The sequence below is a fragment of the Atractosteus spatula genome, chromosome 10 (assembly GCF_055471065.1).
Source record: "Atractosteus spatula isolate fAtrSpa1 chromosome 10, fAtrSpa1.hap1, whole genome shotgun sequence".
Classification (NCBI taxonomy): domain Eukaryota; kingdom Metazoa; phylum Chordata; class Actinopteri; order Semionotiformes; family Lepisosteidae; genus Atractosteus; species Atractosteus spatula.
The window spans coordinates 26244847-26266075 of record NC_142715.1 but is presented as its reverse complement, the minus strand read 5'-3'; the positions used below and the strand labels follow the sequence as shown (position 1 = coordinate 26266075).

Below are 21229 nucleotides of genomic sequence, written 5' to 3'. Positions count from 1 at the left end.
AAAAGCCATGCCACCTGACTCGCTACTTGAAGCTGTGTGTTGCTGGGGCTCCGTGCCCCCCGAGCGGGACTGAAGGATCGTTCGTGTGCAGCTCTTTGGAAAGGAGTTTCTTTCCAAATCGCATTGTGTACCTGGATGTTGGCGAATGTGCTCCCTTGTGTTGACTTGTCCCTCACTGGAGGAGAACAAACAAACTGCTCGGAGGAGCACAAGGCAAGTCTTCACAAGACAAAAACCTCCAATGCACAACACTCAAAACATTTCTGGGCTGTCGCGTGTTTATTTCAGCACATAAAGCGCACCAGTCCAACACGTCGGCCGGGCGCGCGGCGCCTCCGCCCTCTTGTGGCCTTGCGGCGTCAGAGCAAGAGGCTCCTTCTCGCTGCCTTTCCGCTGTGTTGCAGAGCCCTGAGAGGGAACCTGGAGCGCACACTTTGTGGGGGGCGGGAGACCGCGTTCGCGCTCTGCCCCCGATCTCTTGCGCGAGTGCTAAATCTCACGGCACCAACCAGCGGCCAGGAGACAAGTGCAATATCGCGGGACAGGGGGGCCTCGTCATTGATTGTTACATATGAGACGGGGATTAGGAGGAGACCCCGACTGATTGGTAAAGGGGAACACTAACACCAGAGTGACACCCGCGGCGTCTCATTTTGAGAGACTCCGTGGGATTTCTTAATGGCCAAGGTGGGTCGGGACCTCGGTTTTACGCCTCCCCCAAAGGACGGCGCCTGTTTGTGCAGCAGAGTGTCGCCATCAGGATGCTGGGGCATAAGAAAGCCACACAGACCGCAGGGTGAGCGCTCCCTACTGGTCCCAGTCATACGTCTTGCAGGAGCAGCAGCAACCTGACTTTTCCGGGGGGAATCTCCCATCCGGGTGCCGGCTAGGCTCACACCTGCTGGGCTGCCGTGGGTGAGCCCAGTCGAGAGTCGCAGGGTGAGATCTAGTCACCGGGGAGAAACGATACAAGCGAAGGATTACTCGGCTCCCAGCACTTGAAAAGGCCAACAAATGACTCGTTCCCGCCGGAGCTGAATGTACCTGCATGTGTCGTGTCGTCTACTTCCCCCGCCCCGCTGTGTTTGCTGTATTGTCTTTGAAGCCGGCCCCCGAGACGAGACGGGCTGTTCCTGTGCCCCAATTAACACTTTACAGGTGCCATTCCCCGGCATTGTGGCCATTGTCGGTGGTCACACGCGATAAGATAAGGTGGAGGAGAGCGGGGCATGCCCAGCGCCAGACATTCAAGGAGGGGGCTGTGCGAGGTGAGGTGAGGTGCGACACGCCGGAGCCCCGACGCTGCTAATGCGGAGCACTTGTTGAACTGGCATTGAAAGGACGTGTGCGCACGGAGCGAGCCAACCCTGCGGTGGAGCGTGGAAACTTTCTCCCCGCGCTGCAGGAGTTGTGTGCGCTGCAGCGGTGCCGAGAGAACAGCACAGAAGGCAGCAGGCTCTGGAGAGCGGGTAAGAGACAAACCTTGTGGGCAGGCGAGCAGGCCCGTTTTTTGGAAATTGCTGAAAAGGCTCCGGTGTTTGTTCGGTGTGTGGCAGGCGCACGACGCGAGCGTGCGTATCGATCTGCCAGTCTGGTGTTATGCAAATGAGGCCGAATTGCGTCCCGGGACATGCTGCGAATGCGCATTGGCGACTGCAGATGTGTAGGAAACGGCGCGCTCGTTTTCTCATTTTGCCCACACTTTTGAGTGTTAGTGTGGCTTGTGAGTGTGCGAAAGAGTGGGCCCAGCAGGAGGCGGTGGTGTGCGGGGCGAGGAGCTGGCCTAGGCTGTGCGCTTTGTGCTGTGGGTGCGGGCCGCTTGCAGGGGCTTGTACAGCTCATACTTACCTGGCAGGGGAGATACCTTGATCAAGAAGGAGGTTCACCCAGAGCGAGGCTCGGCCATTGCACTCCGGCTGTGCTGACCCCTGTGAATTCCCCAAATGTGGGAATCTCGACTGCATAATTTCTGGTAGTGGGGGACTGCGTTCGCGCTCTCCCCTGATGTGCTTGGTCCAATATCAGATACGGAAGAGTTATGACACCACGAGCTGCGATAGGATCCCAGTTCGAAAGGAGTCGATGCCACTGCTGGTTCCCGGTTTCTTTTAGTTAGAGGTCCGGAGAAGCATTTCAAGCTGGTTACGCTACTCCTTCCGGACATTCATTCCCTTTTCAAAGTCAGACATTTTGCTGTAGTCTGCATTATTTAGGCTGATTATCGAGGTTAGCCTTTATTTGGTCATGGGAGCCTCGGTACTGTATGCTAATTCTCAAGACAGTTTCACCCGTTTTCTGATTGCTAGGTTCTGTACCAGTGCAGACATATCAAACAGTGAATGGCTGTACCTCTATTGTATCCGTGCTCAATGAATGAAATCAGTAATAAATGAATATATGTATAGTTATACGAAAAACAAGTGGTTTATCGACTCATCTTCATTTGCAGATTTAGAGGCAGCTTCGATATTCGTTTTACAAATGGGTTTTTTTTTATATGGGTCACACACATGCCATAGCAACAAAACATCTCTAGAGATGAGGCTATAGATCACCTTTCCATCCTCCCAAAACCTACAGTACCAACGGCGACCCCTACTGGCCGAGAGAGCAAAGGCTTGCAGCACCTGGTATTCCAAGGCAGTCTCCCATCCAAGTACTAACCAGGCCCAACCCTGCTTAGCTTCCAAGATCAGACGAGATCGGGAACATTCCGGGTGGTGTGGCCGCAAGCAAAAGCCATGCCACCTGACTCGCTACTTGAAGCTGTGTGTTGCTGGGGCTCCGTGCCCCCCGAGCGGGACTGAAGGATCGTTCGTGTGCAGCTCTTTGGAAAGGAGTTTCTTTCCAAATCGCATTGTGTACCTGGATGTTGGCGAATGTGCTCCCTTGTGTTGACTTGTCCCTCACTGGAGGAGAACAAACAAACTGCTCGGAGGAGCACAAGGCAAGTCTTCACAAGACAAAAACCTCCAATGCACAGCACTCAAAACATTTCTGGGCTGTCGCGTGTTTATTTCAGCACATAAAGCGCACCAGTCCAACACGTCGGCCGGGCGCGCGGCGCCTCCGCCCTCTTGTGGCCTTGCGGCGTCAGAGCAAGAGGCTCCTTCTCGCTGCCTTTCCGCTGTGTTGCAGAGCCCTGAGAGGGAACCTGGAGCGCACACTTTGTGGGGGGCGGGAGACCGCGTTCGCGCTCTGCCCCCGATCTCTTGCGCGAGTGCTAAATCTCACGGCACCAACCAGCGGCCAGGAGACAAGTGCAATATCGCGGGACAGGGGGGCCTCGTCATTGATTGTTACATATGAGACGGGGATTAGGAGGAGACCCCGACTGATTGGTAAAGGGGAACACTAACACCAGAGTGACACCCGCGGCGTCTCATTTTGAGAGACTCCGTGGGATTTCTTAATGGCCAAGGTGGGTCGGGACCTCGGTTTTACGCCTCCCCCAAAGGACGGCGCCTGTTTGTGCAGCAGAGTGTCGCCATCAGGATGCTGGGGCATAAGAAAGCCACACAGACCGCAGGGTGAGCGCTCCCTACTGGTCCCAGTCATACGTCTTGCAGGAGCAGCAGCAACCTGACTTTTCCGGGGGGAATCTCCCATCCGGGTGCCGGCTAGGCTCACACCTGCTGGGCTGCCGTGGGTGAGCCCAGTCGAGAGTCGCAGGGTGAGATCTAGTCACCGGGGAGAAACGATACAAGCGAAGGATTACTCGGCTCCCAGCACTTGAAAAGGCCAACAAATGACTCGTTCCCGCCGGAGCTGAATGTACCTGCATGTGTCGTGTCGTCTACTTCCCCCGCCCCGCTGTGTTTGCTGTATTGTCTTTGAAGCCGGCCCCCGAGACGAGACGGGCTGTTCCTGTGCCCCAATTAACACTTTACAGGTGCCATTCCCCGGCATTGTGGCCATTGTCGGTGGTCACACGCGATAAGATAAGGTGGAGGAGAGCGGGGCATGCCCAGCGCCAGACATTCAAGGAGGGGGCTGTGCGAGGTGAGGTGAGGTGCGACACGCCGGAGCCCCGACGCTGCTAATGCGGAGCACTTGTTGAACTGGCATTGAAAGGACGTGTGCGCACGGAGCGAGCCAACCCTGCGGTGGAGCGTGGAAACTTTCTCCCCGCGCTGCAGGAGTTGTGTGCGCTGCAGCGGTGCCGAGAGAACAGCACAGAAGGCAGCAGGCTCTGGAGAGCGGGTAAGAGACAAACCTTGTGGGCAGGCGAGCAGGCCCGTTTTTTGGAAATTGCTGAAAAGGCTCCGGTGTTTTTTCGGTGTGTGGCAGGCGCACGACGCGAGCTTGCGTAGCGATCTGCCGGTCTGGTGTTATGCAAATGAGGCCAAATTGCGTCCCGGGACATGCTGCGAATGCACATTGGCGACTGCAGATGTGTAGGAAACGGCGCGCTCGTTTTCTCGTTTTGCCCACCCTTTTGAGTGTTAGTGTGGCGTGTGAGTGTGCGAAAGAGTGGACCCAGCAGGAGGCGGTGGTGTGCGGGGCGAGGAGCTGGCCTAGGCTGCGCGCTTTGTGCTGTGGGTGCGGGCCGCTTGCAGGGGCTTGTACAGCTCATACTTACCTGGCAGGGGAGATACCTTGATCAGCTTGTAGGTGGAGTTGTTGGATTGTTTTCTTGTTTTGTGGAAGCAGTGTTTGTTTTGCAGTTTACGAAATGGCAACTTTTGGATCCCGCAAGAATGCTGTGCGTTTTGAGCTTTTGGATGACCTCTTCATGGATCGTATGCAGTTCAGCAGAAAAGTGTTGCAGAAGGAACTTGGCTTTGAACCTCGGCACTTGGATTTCATCTTCGCTCTCCCAGGTCAGAAAGCATTTGAGGTTGTATTTGCTACCTATCCTCTGTTTGAACAATGTGTGGATGTGTTTGAGGCAAAAAGAGGGAAAGTTCCTGCTCTTGAGAAGATCAACTTGCAGCCTTTGACACAGAGAGAGAGGAAAACTGTGCATGTTGTTATGTTCTCGGAACTGGCAAAGACGGAGGACATTCACACCTGGCTTAACCAGTACTGCACCGTCCACCATGGAACTGAGGTTAGAGATGTTGACGGTATAAAAACAGGAGCAAGGAAATTCGAGGTTCGCTTGCTACCGGACAATGTAAATGGAGGCTTAAGGCACCTGCCCTCTACAATCCGGCTGGGCGCCTGCAATGGCTATGTTTTTTATGTGGGACAACCAAAGGTGTGTCGGCGCTGTGGTGCTGTGGGACACCTGGCATCGTCCTGCACTGTGAAATGCTGCAAGACCTGTGGCAAACAGGGACATTTAGCCTCTGACTGTTCAATGCTGCCAAAGTGCAATTTATGTGGCTCGGAAGGACACGTTTTTAAGAACTGCCCTCACGCCTACGCCAATAAACTCAAAATGAGAAAGGATGAGGCAGTGCTTGTTTCGGCCAAACTGGCCCGAAAAGCCAAAGCAAACAACAAGTCAAACAAAGAACCCTTGTTGGACAAAGACTCTCAGCCTCCAGCCAGGATCAGTCCTGCTGTGGCTCCGGGGCCGGTGGAAGAAAGATCCACTACGCCCCCACAACCGCAGACTGCACCAGACAAGCACGAGGGTTTGAAAATCCCCGAGAACAGCGAGGACCCCTCCCCCACTCCTGCTCCTCAGAACGAGGGCCAGTGTGGGGCCCCCCGGTGGAGCGGGTCCAGCGAGGATACCCAGGATTCAGCGGAGCTGCTTTTCCCAGACTCTGCAAGGGCTACAGATGCCCTCCTCTCCTCCATCCAGTCCATCACGGTGGATCTGCAGCAGCTGGTGGGTGAGGGGGAAGAGGAGACTGGTGCATCTGCTGCACCCCTTTCCCCTCAGTGCTCCCAGGAGCTGGACGTGAGGAAAAGGAAAAATGACTCTGTTTTCTCCCCGAGCGAGGAGGAAGGAGAGCATGGCGATGGGGACAGCTGGAACCCCTCCACCCCTCCCTCTACCCCCTTCCTTGAAAGGGACTCCGTGAACGCTTTTACTGCTGCCACCCTGATGAAGGCTCATTCAGAGGATGGCTGGCAGGAAATTGGTAAGAAGAAAAAGAAGAAGGTAACAGGTGAGACAGAAGAGAAATGTGTTTTGTAAAGACTGGTTCCACTTTCTTATGTAATATGGCTCTAAACATAATTTCTCTTAACACCAGAGGTATCAATGACAGAGTTAAATGTCAGTCTGTCTTTGATTACCTCCAGCAGAGAGAGGGAGATGTGTTGATGTTGCAGGAGTGTGCTTTAGCCTATCAAGAGAGGTATAAAAGCTTTGAAGATAGGTGGGATAAAGGGCCTTCTGTTTGGTCAGGGGACAATAACAACAGAGCCTCTGGCGTGGCCATTCTTTTCAAAGGATGGGCTTTCAAATTGAAAAGTATTCAGAGGGTCATAGATGGCAGGTTGCTGTGTGTGGATGTGGAATGGGGGACCGTTAACCTGCGGCTAATCAATGTGTATTGTCCTACTGACGTGGGAGGAAGGGTGGAGCTACTCAAGGCACTCTCTCACCTATTGTTATGTAGCACAGACGTGATAGTGGGAGGGGATTTTAATTGTATCTTAGAGCACACAGACAGGCAGTCTAGCTCTCCGATAAAATTGGATTCCAGCTCACTGGCCCTGCAAAACTTCAAGACTTTAAACTCTCAGACACATATAGATGTATATATCCCACAACAGCAGGATATACATGGTCAGGGAGGAATAGCAGCTCCAGAATTGACTATTGCTTTGTCTCAGCGAGAGTGAAAGTTGTTGGGGTCACTCTTCAGCCTGTCTTCTTCTCAGATCATCAGGCTTTAGGGTGTAGAGTGGAACTCCAGGGCGGGACTGTCTTTGGCCCAGGCCTCTGGAAACTCAACACAAAGCTGCTAGAGAACGAGGGGGTAGTATCCCGCTACAAGGAGAAACTATCACAGTGGCTGTCCTTGCAGTGTCTGTACGGGTCAGTAGGAGAGTGGTGGGAGGAGGTGAAGGTGAGGACAAAGGCCTTTTTCATGGCTGAGGGAAGGAAGGCTGCTGCCAGACGGAGAGGAGTGCTAGCCAGGAAACACAGGCAGCTGCAGCGTCTCTACACGATGCTGCACAGTGGCCTCGATGTGCTCGAGGATATCACCCTTTTAAAAAAGGACATCCGGAGCATAGCCGAAGAAAGTAGTCGAGGAGTGCTGTTAAGAAGCAGAGTGCAGTTCTTAGAAGAAAATGAGAAGTGTACTCGCTTCTTTTTCAGGAAAGTGGTAGGCTCCAAGTCTGTCATGGAAAGTGTAGTTGATGAGGAGGGACGAGAGAGAACAGAGCCGAGTGCTATCCTCTCCTGCACCGAGGCCTTCTACTCAAGACTGTACAGCTCTACAGAGGTAAAGGATGAAGAAATTCATTTTTTCACCTCAAAGCTAGAAAACGTTTTGAGTGAAGAAGACAGGGAAGTACTAGAGAGGGATTTGACAGTAGAAGAGCTGAGACAGGCTATGGAGAGCTTACAGAAGGGGAAAACTCCGGGTGCTGACGGGCTCCCTAAAGAATTTTATTGCACCTTTTGGGATCTGCTTCAGGATCCACTAGAACTGGAGACCCCTCAGCCTGTTAGGCGTGGACACTAAGATCCTGTCCAAAGCCCTTTTCCTGCGCCTACAAAATGTAGTGGCCTCACTGGTAGGGAAAGAACAGACTTGTGGGATAGCAGGACGCCTGATGAACGACAACCTGGCCTTGTTGAGGGATGTTTGTCTGTACTCGGAGGATCGCTCCCTCCCTCTGTGCATTTTAGGTGTAGACCTAGAAAAGGCCTTTGACCGCCTAAACCGGCAGTACTTAACATCGATACTTGAGCACATGAAGTTTGGCCCCATCATGAGAAAGTGGATTAACCTGCTGTACACAGGTAGCAACAACAGAGTAATGGTTAATGGCAATAGATCACGCCCCTTTGAAGTCTGTTCAGGGTTGAGGCAGGACTGCCCATTATCCCCCTTGTTATTCGTTTTGGCTATGGAGCCCTTAGCCTGTGCCTTGCGCCAGGATCAGGCCATTAATGGGATACCAGTGCCTGGAAGTGGGGGAGGAGAGGTAAAGACATCTCTATACATGGATGACGTCACCCTGCTCCTCTCTGACAATGCCTCAATTAGCAGAGCTCTGCAGTGCTGTGATCGTTTCTCTTTGGCTTCCTCTGCAAAAATTAACAAATCTAAGAGTGAGATTTTTTATCAGAACTGGAGGGAGCCAAAAGAAGGACATGATCTCAGGCTGCAAGAGAAGAGAATTAAGGTCCTGGGGGTGTATTTTGGAGAAGAGATGGGAACAGAAAATTGGCAGAACAAATTGCCAATCTTAAACAAAAAACTGATGCAATGGAAGGACCGAGACCTCACCATGACAGGGAAGGTGCTGGTCATCAAAGCTGAGCTCTTGCTTGTCTTGAATTTTCTGGCTTCTACCTTCCCAATCCCACACCGTGTTGTGGCGGTGCTGAGGAGATTGATGTTTCAATTTCTATGGGGTGGGAAGCAGGAAAGACTCAGAAGGGAAATAATGTACAGGCCGCTACCCTCAGGGGGGAAGTCTGTCCCAGATATTGCTACGAAGCTGCTGTGCATTTTCCTGGCCTCTGTGCTGAGAGGCTTTGCAACAGCACCTGCAGCGCGTACCTGGACTTATTTTTCCAGGCTCTGGATAGGTAGGGAGGTGTTCAGAGTGTGGGGTGTCAGACCCAAGCTGGATGTCCCACTCTCTGACACATGCCCTGCAATTTATGGGACAGTTAAAAGTTTTCTAAGATCTCACCCAATTGGCCATATTCCCCTCCGAGATGTCAGCGTCCAAAAACTGGAAGATTTCGTTGCACCCCAGAACAATAGGCAGACCCCTGTGGGCATTTTAACATCAGCCCAAACAAGGAAGGTGTGGAAACACACATCCTCTAAGTTTCTGTGCAACATTCACAGAGATTTAGCCTGGAGTGTCGTCCACCAGTGCTTACCGGTACGAACTTTCTTGTACCGTAGGGGCCTCACCCCCAGCCCTCGCTGCGTTAGGGTGGGCATGCGGCGAGGAGGAGACTGTGACCCATCTCCTGTGGTCCTGCTTTTTTGCTAAGGCCTTCTGGGCACAGTTTGAAGATTGGTTGCAAGCTCTCTCGCCCCAATTTACCCTGACCGCTGCTTTCGTCATATACGGCATCTCTCCTGTCAAACACGTCAGGAGGAAGTTTGACAGGATCTGGGCCGTGGTGAACAGTGGGAAAGACGCCCTGTGGAGAGTGAGGAACATGGGGCTGTTCAAAGGCATCGAGGTCCCAGTCAAGGCAGCAGGTAGCCTGGCCCTGTTCATCACCCGAGAGAACTATTACCTCAGAGATCTGTGGAGAGAAGGGAGGGAGGAAGCAGAAAATCTGTGGGAAATAGAGAGCATAGGTCAATATCTCAAGAAACTGTGAAAAACATTATCATGTTTAAGTAAAGAATGTGATTTGCACCAGAAAAAAAGAAATTGTTGCTATGTAACTGGTACCGTGTCAAAATGTAATGAGATGTGATCATATATACTGTTTTAAGTATGTATATTAATGTAAAGCTTTCTAAATTGTGATGTCCTGTACTTTTTTGTGAAAAGAAAATAAAGTTCTTAAAAATCGAATCGGTTCACCCAGAGCGAGGCTCGGCCATTGCACTCCGGCTGTGCTGACCCCTGCGAATTCCCCAAATTTGGGAATCTCGACTGCATAATTTCTGGTAGTGGGGGACTGCGTTCGCGCTCTCCCCTGATGTGCTTGGTCCAATATCAGATACGGAAGAGTTATGACACCACGAGCTGACTCGCTACTTGAAGCTGTGTGTGGCTGGGGCTCCGTGCCCCCCGAGCGGGACTGAAGGATCGTTCGTGTGCAGCTCTTTGGAAAGGAGCTTCTTTCCAAATCGCATTGTGTACCTGGATGTTGGCGAATGTGCTCCCTTGTGTTGACTTGTCCCGCACTGGAGGAGAACAAACAAACTGCTCGGAGGAGCACAAGGCAAGTCTTCACAAGACAAAAACCTCCAATGCCCAGCACTCAAAACATTTCTGGGCTGTCGCGTGTTTATTTCAGCACATAAAGCGCACCAGTCCAACACGTCGGCCGGGCGCGCGGCACCTCCGCCCACTTGTGGCCTTGCGGCGTCAGAGCAAGAGGCTCCTTCTAGCTGCCTTTCCGCTGTGTTGCAGAGCCCTGAGAGGGAACCTGGAGCGCACACTTTGTGGGGGGCGGGAGACCGCGTTCGCGCTCTGCCCCCGATCTCTTGCGCGAGTGCTAAATCTCACGGCGCAAGCCAGCGACCTGGAGACAAGTGCAATATCGCGGGACAGGGGGGCCTCGTCATTGATTGTTACATATGAGATGGGGATTAGGAGGAGACCCCGACTGATTGGTAAAGGGGAACACTAACACCAGAGTGACACCCGCGGCGTCTCATTTTGAGAGACGCCCTAGGATTTCTTAATGGCCAAGGAGGGTCGGGACCTCGGTTTTACGCCTCCCCCGAAGACGGCGCCTGTTTGTGCAGCAGAGTGTCGCCATCAGGATGCTGGGGCATAAGAAAGCCACACAGACCGCAGGGTGAGCGCTCCCTACTGGTCCCAGTCACACGTCTTGCAGGAGCAGCAGCAATCTGAGCTTTTCCGGGGGGAATCTCCCATCCGGTTGCCGGCTAGGCTCACACCTGCTGGGCTGCCGTGGGTGAGCCCAGTCGAGAGTCGCAGGGTGAGATCTAGTCACCGGGGAGAAACAATACAAGCGAAGGATTACTCGGCTCCCAGCACTTGAAAAGGCCGACAAATGACTCGTTCCCGCCGGAGCTGAATGTACCTGCATGTGTCGTGTCGTCTACTTCCCCCGCCCCCCTGTGTTTGCTGTATTGTCTTTGAAGCCGGCCCCCGAGACGAGACGGGCTGTTCCTGTGCCCCAGTTAACACTTTACAGGTGCCATTACCCGGCATTGTGGCCATTGTCGGTGGTCACACGCGATAAGATAAGGTGGAGGAGGGCGGGGCATGCCCAGCGCCAGACATTCAAGGAGGGGGCTGTGCGAAGTGAGGTGAGGTGCGACACGCCGGAGCCCCGACGCTGCTAATGCGGAGCACTTGTTGAACTGGCATTGAGAGGACGTGTGCGCACGGAGCGAGCCTTCCCTGCGGCGGAGCGTGGAAACTTTCTCCCCGCGCTGCAGGAGTTGTGTGCGCTGCAGCGGTGCCGAGAGAACAGCACAGAAGGCAGCAGGCTCTGGAGAGCGGGTAAGATTCAAACCTTGTGGGTAGGCGAGCAGGCCCGTTTTTTGGAAATTGCTGAAAAGGCTCCGGTGTTTGTTCGGTGTGTGGCAGGCGCACAACGCGAGCTTGCGTAGCAATCTGCCGGTCTGGTGTTATGCAAATGAGGCCGAATTGCGTCCCGGGACATACTGCGAATGCGCATTGGCGACTGCAGATGTGTAGGAAACGGCACGCTTGTTTTCTCGTTTTGCCCACCCAAATTGAGCACGGATACAATAGAGGTACAGCCATTCACTGTTTGACATGTCTGCACTGGTACAGAACCTAGCAATCAGAAAACAGGTGAAACTGTCTTGAGAATTAGCATACAGTACCGAGGCCCCCATGACCAAATAAAGGCTAACCTCGATAATCAGCCTAAATAATGCAGACTACAGCAAGACGACTGACTTTGAAAAGGGAATTAATGTCTGGAAGGAGTAGTGGAACCAGCTTGAAATGCTTCCCTGGACCTCTAACTAAAAGAAACCGGGAACCAGCAGTGGCATCGACTCCTTTCGAACTGGGATCCTATCGCAGCTCGTGGTGTCGTAACTTTCCCTTATCCGATATTGGACCAAGCACATCAGGGGAGAGCGCGAACGCAGTCCCCCACTACCAGAAATTATGCAGTCGAGATTCCCACATTTGGGGAATTCGCAGGGGTCAGCACAGCCGGAGTGCAATGGCCGAGCCTCCCCCTGGGTGAACCGATTTTTTAAGAACTTTATTTTCTTTTCATAAAAAAATTCAGGACATCACAAATTAGAAAGGTTTACATTAATATACATACTTAAAACAGTATATATGATCACATCTCATTACATTTTGACATGGTACCAGTTACATAGCAACAATTTTCTTTTTTTCTGGTGCAAATCACATACTTTACTTAAACTTGATAATGTTTTTCACAGTTTCTTGAGATATTGACCTATGCTCTCTATTTCCCACAGATTTTCTGCTTCCTCCCTCCCTTCTCTCCACAGATCTCTGAAGTAATAGTTCTCTCGGGTGATGAACAGGGCCAGGCTACCTGCTGCCTTGACTGGGACCTCGATGCCTTTAAAGAGCCCCATGTTCCTCATTCTCCACAGGGTGTCTTTCCCACTGTTCACCACGGCCCAGATCCTGTCAAACACGTCAGGAGGAAGTTTGACAGGAGAGATGCCGTATATGACGAAAGCAGCGGTCAGGGTAAATTGGAGCGAGAGAGCTTGCAACCAATCTTCAAACTGTGCCCAGAAGGCCTTAGCAAAAAAGCAGGACCACAGGAGATGGGTCACAGTCTCCTCCTCGCCGCAGCCCACCCTAACCCAGCGAGGGCTGGGTGTGAGGCCCCTACGGTACAAGAAAGTTCGGACTGGTAAGCACTGGTGGGCGACACTCCAGGCTAAATCTCTGTGAATATTGCACAGAAACTTAGAGGATGTGTGTTTCCACACCTTCCTTGTTTGGGCTGATGTTAAAATGCCCACAGGGGTCTGCCTATTCTTCTGGGGTGCAATGAAATCTTCCAGTTTTTGGACGTTAGAGGATGTGTGTTTCCACACCTTCCTTGTTTGGGCTGATGTTAAAATGCCCACAGGGGTCTGCCTATTCTTCTGCGGTGCAACGAAATCTTCCAGTTTTTGGATGCTGACATCTCGGAGGGGAATATGGCCAATTGGGTGAGATCTTAGAAAACTTTTAACTGTCCCATAAATTGCAGGGCATGTGTCAGAGAGTGGGACATCCAGCTTGGGTCTGACACCCCACACTCTAAACACCTCGCTGCCTACCCAGGGCCTGGAAAAATAAGTCCAGGTACGCGCTGCAGGTGCTGGTGCAAAGCCTCTCAGCACAAAGGCCAGGAAAATGCACAGCAGCTTCATGGCAATATCTGGGACAGACTTCCCCCCTGAGAGTAGCGGCCTGTACATTATTTCCCTTCTGAGTCTTTCCTGCTTCCCACCCCATAGAAAATGAAACATCCATCTCCTCAGCACCGCTGCAACACGGTGTGGGATTGGGAAGATAGAAGCCAGAAAATTCAAGACAGGCAAGAGCTGGGCTTTTATGACCAGCACCTTCCCTGTCATGGTGAGGTCTCGGTCCTTCCATTGCATCAGTTTTTTGTTTAAGATTGGCAATTTGATCTGCCAATTTACTGTTCCCATCTCTTCTCCAAAATACACCCCCAGGACCTTAATTCTCTTCTCTTGCAGCCTGAGATCATGTCCTTCTTTTGGCTCCCTCCAGTTCTGATAAAAAATCTCACTCTTAGATTTGTTAATTTTTGCAGAGGAAGCCAAAGAGAAACGATCACAGCACTGCAGAGCTCTGCTAATTGAGACATTGTCAGAGAGGAGCAGGGTGACGTCATCCATTTATAGAGATGTCTTTACCTCTCCCCCCCCACTTCCAGGCACTGGTATCCCATTAATGGCCTGATCCTGGCGCAAGGCACAGGCTAAGGGCTCCATAGCCAAAACGAATAACAAGGGGGATAATGGGCAGCCCTGCCTCACCCCTGAACAGACTTCAAAGGGGCATGATCTATTGCCATTAACCATTACTCTGCTGTTGCTACCTGTGTACAGCAGGTTAATCCACTTTCTCATGATGGGGCCAAACTTCATGTGCTCAAGTACAGATGTTAAGTACTGCCGGTTTAGTCGGTCAAAGGCCTTTTCTAGGTCTACACCTAAAATGCACAGAGGGAGGGAGCGGTCCTCTGAGTACAGACAGACATCCCTCAACAAGGCCAGGTTGTCGCTCATCAGGCGTCCTGCTATCCCACAAGTCTGTTCTTTCCCTACCAGTGAGGTCACTACATTTTGTAGGTACAGGAAAAGGGCTTTGGACAGGATCTTAGTGTCCACGCCTAACAGGCTGAGGGGTCTCCAGTTCTTTATGTCATTCTTTGCTCCTTTCTTAAACAAGAGAGAGATAGTGCCTTCTCTTAAGGAGTCAGGCAGCAATTCTGTCTTATAGCTTTCCTTGTAAAGGAGCTTTAGCGGATCCTGAAGCAGATCCCAAAAGGTGCAATAAAATTCCTTAGGGAGCCCGTCAGCACCCGGAGTTTTCCCCTTCTGTAAGCTCTCCATAGCCTGTCTCAGCTCTTCTACTGTCAAATCCCTCTCAAGTACTTCCCTGTCTTCTTCACTCAAAACGTTTTCTAGCTTTGAGGTAAAAAAATGAATTTCTTCATCCTTTACCTCTGTACAGTCTTAAGTAGAAGGCCTCGATGCAGGAGAGGATAGCACTCGGCTCTGTTCTCTCTCTTCCCTCCTCATCAACTACACTTTCCATGACAGACTTGGAGCCTACCACTTTCCTGAAAAAGAAGCGAGTACACTTCTCATTTTCTTCCAAGAACTGCACTCAGCTTCTTAACAGCACTCCTCGACTACTTTCTTCCGCTATGCTCCGGATGTCCTTTTTTAAAAGGGTGATATCCTCGAGCACATTGAAGCCACTGTGCAGCATCATGTAGAGACGCTGCAGCTGCCCCTGTTTCCTGGCTAACACTCCTCTCCGTCTGGCAGCCTTCCTTCCCTCAGCCATGAAAGAAGCCCTTGTCCTCACCTTCACCTCCTCCCACCACTCTCCTACTGACCCATACAGACACTGCAAGGACAGCCACTGTGATAGTTTCTCCTTGTAGCGGGATACTACCCCGTCGTTCTCTAGCAGCTTTGTGTTGAGTTTCCAGAGGCCTGGGCCAAAGACAGTCCCGCCCTGGAGTTCCTCTCTACACCCTAAAGTTTGGTGATATGAGAAGAAGACAGGCTGAAGAGTGACCCCAACAACTTTCACTCTCGCTGAGACAAAGCAATAGTCAATTCTGGAGCTGCTATTCCTCCCTGACCATGTATATCCTGCTGTTGTGGGATATATACATCTATATGTGTCTGAGAGTTTAAAGTCTTGAACTAAGTTTTGCAGGGCCAGTGAGCTGGAATCCAATTTTATCGGCCTTTTGGCTAAGATCAAGTTCAAGTGGCATGCCCGCAGTTCCTGTCTTTCCAAAGTTCTAGAAGGCGATCGAAGATCCTGAAGAATGCTTGAGCTGGTATCGCCTTAGGTTGAGCCTAGGGGGTTAAGGCCAAGCAGCAGCTGAGCTGGGTGGGATCCGGCAGCAACGTTCTCTCTCTCTCCTCTATCCTCTCCCCTCCCCCTTTCTCTTGCTCCGCCTCCTTGGCCTCTTGGCTGGGAGTAGGTACTCGTGGCCTGCCCGCAGTGCTTGCTTTCTTCCTCGACACTTGGAAGCGCTATCCGCTCCCTCTCTCTCTCTCTGCATTCTTGGCCTCTAGGCGGGGAGTAGGTACTCGTGGCCTGCCAGCAGTTCTTACTTTCTTCCTTGCGACTCGGAAGGACTATCCGCTCCCTCTCTCTCTCTCCTCCTGCGCCTGCACCTAGCTGGGCTTTGCACACAAGGACAAAGGCCAGGGCTCCCTTGCTGCTCCTTTAGCAGCTAAACCCTCCTCTCCACAGGACCTTGCTCTCTCTCTTTCTTTCCTTTTTTCTTTTTTCTCCTTTCCAGATGGCAGACAAGAAGACACTGATCCGGTTCCACTGGACCAAGAAAACAGAGATGATGACAACTGCGAAATCCTTTTTCATTACCTTCCTGAAAGGGATCCTGCAGTTGGTGGCCGGAGATCTCTACTGCCTGCAAGACAACAAGGCAGAGAGGTACATGGAGGCCTACATGGCCACGGACGCCTCATATGAAAAGGCAACGAAAATGATCAGAGAAAAAGGTAAGCACCCCCTTCACCAATGCAAGGTAAGCAAACCTTCGTTTGCGCAGGTGGTGGAAGCCGGCCGGCAGAAACCGGTCTCAAGACAAAGGGAGAGAGGTGAGAACAAAGAACCCGCACCTCCCCCGCAGAGAACCGAAACTGCCGAGGCCACACCCCCAGCCGCACCAGTGCCACAAGATGCCTGCCAGGACGACAGACAAAATGGCTGACCAGAGAAAGGGCCCTAATAACTCCCAGCAAGAAGGGAAAGAGAAAGCGGGAGAAGAGATGCAGGGCGGATCCACCTTCGGAAGGACAAAAGAAAAGAGTGGTAAGGGAGAACCGTTTCCTCATCCTAGAGGAAACGGAACTTTCTTCCCCCGAGGCCCAGGAACAACCGGAGGAGGCAGCCCAGGAAATGGAAACCCTCCCCCCTGAGGCCCAAAGACGACAGGAAGTGACAGCCCAGGAAACAGAACCCCCCTCCCCCGAGTCCCACGGACAACAGGAGGAGGCAGCCCAGGAAGAGGTAACCCCCTCCCCCGAGGCCCAGGGACAACAGGAAGAGGCAGCCCAGGAAGTCGGAACCCCCTCCCCCAAGGCCCATGAACAACACGAAGAGGCAGCCCAGGAAGTGGAGCCCCCCTCCCCCAAGGCCCAGGAGCAACTAGAGGTCCCCGAAACTCCTGGAGAAAGGGAAGAAAAAAGCCTTCCCGAAACGGTGGTGGAGAGTACCCTCAAGGAAGACGAGGATTACTTTGAAGCCGCCCTGGAGCCGGGACTGATGGTAGGACTGGACCTGTCCAGCATGTTTACCTTTCAGTCCCCAGCGAGACCTGGAGGGAGCCCAGCATATTCCCCCCAGGACCCGAACAAGAGGAGTTACATCTAGGCTAAACAGTGCCCAGATGTAGACTCCCAAGTTTTCCACTGTAAGCACAAAGAGAGGAGGTTCAACTTTCACTTGTTTAATCATGATTGTGAAACTTACCTTTCTAACAACTAACGTGAGAGGGCTGATAGACCCGTTGAAAAGACGAGGAGTCTTTCATGATCTGGCCTCAAAGTCTTTCTCAGTTTGTTTCTTACAGGAGGTCCACCTGAAGGATGAAAGCGACAAGCTGACATTCACCAGGGAATGGACAAAGGGAGAATCATGCTGGAGCGTAGGAGGGGTCCACTCTTCCGGAGTGGGAATCCTCCTCGGAAATCCAGAGATGACGCTGGTTTCCTTCTTCTCGGTGGTGCAGGGCCGGATCCTGGTCGCAGACATCGACTGGAGGGGGCAGAAGTTGAGAGCAATTAACGTCTATGCTCCAACAGAACCCTCTATCCTGAAGGAAGTGTTTGCTGACCTGGCCAGCTGCTGCACCACCAACAGACAGGTGGTGCTTGGCGGGGACTTCAACGTTGACCGGGAGAAGGGGAGCGACGCTAGCTCGGCAGAGCTGGAGTCGCTACTCAAGAAGTTCTCCCTGGTAGACAGTTTCAGACGGTGTTGCCCTAACGACACCGGAACGACATGGAAAAACTCCCGGGGAGTGTGCAGCCACCTGGACTACATCTTTCTGCACACAACCTGCTCCCTGGAGTTGGCGACGGTGTCCCCGGAGTGGTATTCCAACCACGAGCACTTGACGGTGGTGGCTAACACCAACCTGCCAGCATTCAGTCGTGGGTACTGGAAGCTGAACCAGGAGATACTGGAGAAAGACGACTTCAAGGCACTGTTTCGTAAAGACTACGCGAGCTGGGTTGATCTGAGAGACGGCTACAGCTCCATGGTGGAATGGTGGGAGTCGGTGAAAGACAGGACCCGAACCCTGGCACAGACGTACTGCAGATGGAAGGCGGCCAGGGAGAGGAAGGAAGCTGCACGACTCCAGAGACAACTAGAGGAGGAGTACAGCTCGGCTAACGGGGGAGGAGCCTTCAATTCAGCCCGGGCACGGGACCTGAAGGAGAGGCTCCGCAAACTCAATCAGGTCCGAGGAGCCCAGAAAAAGAGGGTGATCCACGGCCTGAGACGGGGAGATGGAGAGGAAGTGCTGGACGAGAGCGACAAGGTAGAAGCGGCCACCGCTTTCTACACGGAGCTCTTTTCAGAAAAGCAGACGGAGGTGGAGGCAGGCGAAGGCACGAGTACCGGAGGAGGTGAGGGAGGACTTGGAGGGTCCGATCGCGGCCGAGGAGCTAAAGGCAGCGCTCTTGTCCATGGAGAAAGGCAAGGTGCCAGAGCCCTTAGCAGAGACGGTGAGACGGGACCCTGGAGATACCGGGAGGCACGGGGGAAACCCTGAAGATCTCCCAGTACGCCGACGACACGAAGCTGTTCCTGAGGTCAGACAGGGGGTTGAGAAGGGCCCTGCAGGTCATGGAGCAAAACTCCAGAGCCTCGGGGTCGAAACTCAACCGCCGAAAGAGCAAACTGAAGTTCTTCGGGCCCTGGAAGCACAGGACGACGGCGCCGGAGGGTCTCGAGCTCTGCACAGAGCCCCTCAAAATACTGGGGGTTTCCTTCCAGAGCCAGGACAACGAGACCAACAACTAGACCAAGAGGATCGCCAAGGTGAACGCGAAGCTGGGTCTGTGGAAAACGCGGTCGCTGTCCTACACAGGGAAAGTGATGGTGTTGAAAGCAGACATCCTGCTGGCTTTGGTTTACCTGGCGGTGGTGTACCCGCTGCCGGCCAGACTCAGACGAGCGCTGCAAGGGATGATCTTCGGCTTCGTCTGGGGCGGCAAGTACGAGTACATCACGGATGTGTCAGCCGGTCGAGGAAGGGGGTCGAGATGTCCCACATTTCCCCATGAAACTCGACTGCATCTTCTACTGCAACCTCTGTCGGGCGCTGCGGGAGCCCATCGGACCTCAGGAGGAGGACGAAGCGCCTAGTCGCCAAATGGGGTTTCCCCACGGCGAGGGAGCGCTGGAAAGGACTTTGGGCCCTATACAGGGATTAAAGGAAAATAGCAAGTGCTAGGTTTGGAGGAACTCTGTTAAATGCTCAAATTCGCCCCCACTTGCAAAGATTGATAACGGACAATCAATCTCCGTTACGTCGTTGTTTTTTATTACATGGAGTGTTAATATGTGTGAGATGTTCCTTTTGAGATGTTTTTTTTTTGCGGAATAAAGTATATTTTGTAGAACAAAAAAAATCTTATGACAAGGTTTTCAAGTTATCTGTTGAACTACATTCTAATAGGTGTGGTCACATTCCAGGTCATTTCTTTACGTTTTTTGTTTCTGGAGCAACTGTTAGATGAAATGTGCTAATATGTAACCTAACTCCAGTGTGAATAACTAGAAGAGGGGAGCAGCTCCATTCCAGACCAAGGGAGCTTTGAGATTGGCTGGGCCAGATCTCTCATTTGCATATCTGATTTGGAAATATAACACTAAACCCCTTCTTGCATGGATTTAACTTGCACCCAAGAGTCACCTACTGTGTATTGCTACTTATTTTTTATGATAAGTGGTGATTACCAGTTGACAGGTTTTATTTGTTGAATTATAAATGGTTTTGTATTATCACCCTGAATGGCCTGTACTCGAGGTTTGGTAGGGTATGTGTTTTCATTTCATTTACCAATTGGAATTTTTGCTCTTTTAGTATTTGTCTAGAAGGTTTTCTGAAGTCAGGAAGCCCATTTATTTGGTGAAAAAAGATTCTGTATTAATATTTCTCATACAACATAAATAGGGTCTTCTATTAATAAAAAGATCTTGCACTTGGAAATCTTGATAAAGCTGTGTGCTTCCATACACTCGAGCAGTTTTGATTCCTAATATTCAACCTTAGGTGAGGGAACGTGTCTTTTTCGCCTTTTGGTTTCCAATTGATCAGCACAGTATAGAAAATAGATTCATAAAGCAACGTCAGCAGTGACAAATGTGCGAAAAGTGATCACTTGTTTTCGCCTGCTTTCAAACTGAAACCCTTTGGTGTGTTAAGAGAATGTGATAACCACTACCCTGCGCAAGGTGGGAATGGGTGACTTGCAGAGAGTGTTGAACTTCGAGAAAGGACTTCTCTCAGGAATATATTTCCACATTCTGAAGAGGAGATTTTCTCCATTTCTGTAGTCTGACTTCCTCTATTGCTAGAGAGCTGTAGAATGTGGAGTCACCTATCCAGCTCTGGGAGCAGTGTGTAGATAACAGGTTTGTTACTGCCTGATGAGCACAGTAAATTAATACAGCAGAATAAACATACTGTGAGTATTTGAAGGGAATTAACAATCTTTTACGTCTCGCCACGTTCAGTGCTGCTGTCATTTCTGCAATATTGTGATTATCACGTTCATCACACATGCACAAGATCCCCTGTTTGAAATCGGGCAGAAACAGGTGTCTTTTTATCCTCTCACATTTTGCACTTCTGCCAGTGTTTTATGGATCTTGTTTTGTCTTATTGCAAGAATTCACATTTCCTGTGTCATTCATGATCAAGTCAAACAGCCAGCAGATCATGTCACCTTTCAGATAGTCATTCTTCTGCTTCCTAAATTTCCTAGAGACAGGTCATTTCAGCAGAACTGACAAACTTGGCAAAGCAACCTGATAAGACCAGGTTCTAGAAGTCACTACTCAGTCAGTTACTGCTGCCGAAATGCAAGCCCTTCCTCGAGCCTGAAGAAGTTGATCCTACATTACTCATGAAGAAGATGTATCTACCAAACATCAGAGAGCTGAGCTGGATCACTTTCCTTCTGAATGACGTTGCAGTAACACTCTACCACTCCTCTTCGTGCACTCATGCTGGAACTTTGGGAGGCTACTGCAGACAGCAGAGGTTGGATCATACACAGAGGTTGAAATAGCTCAGCTGAGAAAGCCTTAGACTGATGCTCTAAAGGTTTCTGGTTCAATCTGGGGTTTTGGTGTTTTGTTTCGTTGCGCCATTTGTTCCTCTCTGCAATGCCCTGTGTCCAAAGTCACACTTCCCTTCATCAGCCTGATTCCCAAACTAGAATCTTTGTGTCCTTGAGTCCCTCTTTTACCAACACTGATGAAGTACAGAAATAACTTAACATGTTTTGCACTCCTTATGGTGTTTTATGGTGGGACCTGTATTTCTCTATGAATTTCCTTAGTGACAGCCCATTTGTTTTCAATATATTTCTGGTGAAGTTATTACATCGGTCTCCCCTGGTGGCTTGTTTTCATATCCCACTTCTGACAACGACTTTTCTTATGTCACTTTGATGGGAGT

General features: G+C 51.4%; 4 non-coding genes and 1 pseudogene across 4 annotated transcripts; 3 read left to right on the top strand and 2 right to left on the bottom strand.

Annotated features, from left to right (window-relative positions):
- Positions 1-1840: 1840 nt before the first annotated feature.
- LOC148826739 (U1 spliceosomal RNA) lies at positions 1841-2004 on the top strand. Its single transcript, XR_016092992.1, has one exon. It is a non-coding gene; the product is annotated as a U1 spliceosomal RNA (small nuclear RNA).
- A 611-nt stretch (positions 2005-2615) lies between these two features.
- Positions 2616-2734, bottom strand: LOC148826738 (5S ribosomal RNA; annotated as a pseudogene).
- A 6860-nt stretch (positions 2735-9594) lies between these two features.
- Positions 9595-9763, top strand: LOC148826737 (U1 spliceosomal RNA). The gene has a single exon (XR_016092743.1). It is a non-coding gene; the product is annotated as a U1 spliceosomal RNA (small nuclear RNA).
- A 2104-nt stretch (positions 9764-11867) lies between these two features.
- On the bottom strand, positions 11868-12031 carry LOC148826736 (U1 spliceosomal RNA). The gene has a single exon (XR_016092176.1). It is a non-coding gene; the product is annotated as a U1 spliceosomal RNA (small nuclear RNA).
- A 7576-nt stretch (positions 12032-19607) lies between these two features.
- LOC148826735 (U7 small nuclear RNA) lies at positions 19608-19665 on the top strand. Its single transcript, XR_016093263.1, has one exon. It is a non-coding gene; the product is annotated as a U7 small nuclear RNA (small nuclear RNA).
- The last annotated feature ends 1564 nt before the right edge of the window (positions 19666-21229 follow it).